This window comes from Littorina saxatilis, linkage group LG16 (assembly GCF_037325665.1).
Source record: "Littorina saxatilis isolate snail1 linkage group LG16, US_GU_Lsax_2.0, whole genome shotgun sequence".
NCBI classification, from domain to species: Eukaryota; Metazoa; Mollusca; class Gastropoda; order Littorinimorpha; family Littorinidae; genus Littorina; species Littorina saxatilis.
In genome coordinates, this window is record NC_090260.1 from 11,267,131 (window position 1) to 11,269,042 (window position 1,912).

Consider the following 1,912-nt stretch of genomic DNA (forward strand, 5'->3'; position numbering starts at 1 on the left):
CACGGAAAAGATCCTGTAATTCATGTCAGAGTTCGGTGGGTTAAGGAAACACGAAAATATCCAGCATGCTTCCTCCGAAAGCGGCGTATGGCTGCCTTAATGGCGGGGTAAAAACGGTCATACACGTAAAATTCCACTCGTGCAAAAAACACGAGTGTACGTGGGAGTTTCAGCCCACGAACGCAGAAGAAGAAGAAGAAGAACATTAGCAGTCGATCTGTGTTTGGATTTCAATAGTAGACAAGCTGCTAAGCATGAACACTGTACGAGTTCCTCCTTGATACAAGATTTGTACGTTTCTGTGCCTGTTTGCCCTACCTGGTTTTTGGCATCTGGGGGTAAGTCTTATACCTCTTATCGTCACGCTCATAAGATAATTGCCTATGTCATTTTTTGATGTTTTTGAACCCTAAAACTTGTTTGGTTTCTGAACAATCTGCCTCTCTCATTTTAGTTATAAGTTGCAAACTGCCTATCTCGAGCGTTGACAGCTGCATAAATGGGAGATAAAGAGCTGACAGCAACATTTTCAATCAGCAAAACTGCGTAACATCCCCACAAAGAGCTTTTGCATACTTTCACATTCACAAAACAAGTCCTGTATCATAAAAAATAGTGCCTAACTCAAGAAACGAGATCGGCAGTTTTGCTAGGTATTTTTCTTATGTTGAATGATGTGGAACACTGCTTTGCCAATGTACATTGTGCTTAACTAGCGACTCCCGTAGTGGGAGTCTTTGACATTATGCTCAACTTGTTGTGTGATTCGTTTTGTGTATGTGTGTTTGTGTCGAGAGTGAAATGTAATTTTTTTTTTTTTTAGATGCTTCTGGGTAGCATCGTTCCTTGTGACATCGTCTCTTTACGCCCAACTCACCTTACCCCCTCTCCCCACTTTAAACGAAAAGGTAGAATGAATGACATGCAAGAACTATCGAATGGTTTTACTTTTAGAACTTCAAAGACAGCAACAAGTCATGATTATTCTTTTTTAAAGTGAAATTTGAAGCCCACTCCACCTATCAAAATCCCGCAGTGGGGCACTGCGGTTATGAAATTAAAGGCCCCTCCTGTTTTTGGAACCGCAGGAGCTTTCTAGTTTGCTGTTAGGTAGATTTTTGGTTCCTCTTTCCTGTCATGCTCTCTTTTTCTTCATGAATTCTTTTCTTTTTTCTGCCTTCTTGCTCATTCACCTGTATTTTTTCCAAAAATCTCTTCTCTTGCCGCTTGTCTTGCGATTCATGTATAGTTTAATCTGTTAGTGTTCTGATGTAAGTCCAGCAGTAGATAGGTTAAGCCTATTTTAACATACTGGAAACTGGTAATCTTCCAGTAGGTATTAATTTAGTTTTACTAAAGCCTGCTGGGACACAAGTAATGGGTTAGTGCATTTGTAAACAGGAATCGCTTGACAAGTGGCCCCCTTCATCCCCCCCTTCCTCGTCCTGATATGGCTCTGCGTAGTCGGCTGGACGTTAAGCAACAAATAAACAAACAAACACCTATCAAAAACAGATCGCATTTGTGTTCATTGTTGGTATGTGACCAAGTGGAGGGATGGTCTTATCCCATGTAAAAACCTGACCAAATCTGAGACCGTGAGGCAGAGTGGGCCCCAAAGGTTATTCAGGAAGATGCGTCCTTACATCTTTCTTGTTCTGGTGTTGAAAGAAGCAAACTGTTTTGTTTGAGCTTTTGTACGAAAATATTTTTAAGCAAGAAACATAATGGCAATTTAGCTAAAAAATATCCTAGCGTCATTATGAGTTATTGAGTCAACGAGTGTTCATGCTCTGAATGATAATATACGCTTGTGTTTAATTGTGACATTTTATTTTATTTCTAGAATTGTGAATCAAACTAGTACGTAATTGATTTTTTGGAGTAGGAAACATCCTTGAATGGTTCACAT

At 39.9% G+C, this 1,912-nt stretch overlaps 1 long non-coding RNA gene across 1 annotated transcript; it reads right to left on the reverse strand.

Annotated features, from left to right (window-relative positions):
- Positions 1-804: 804 nt before the first annotated feature.
- Positions 805-1,642, reverse strand: LOC138950389 (uncharacterized). The gene is made up of 2 exons (XR_011450641.1): positions 1,503-1,642; positions 805-1,019 (listed from the first exon to the last, which is right to left on the reverse strand). It is a non-coding gene; the product is annotated as an uncharacterized lncRNA (long non-coding RNA).
- Positions 1,643-1,912: the final 270 nt, after the last annotated feature.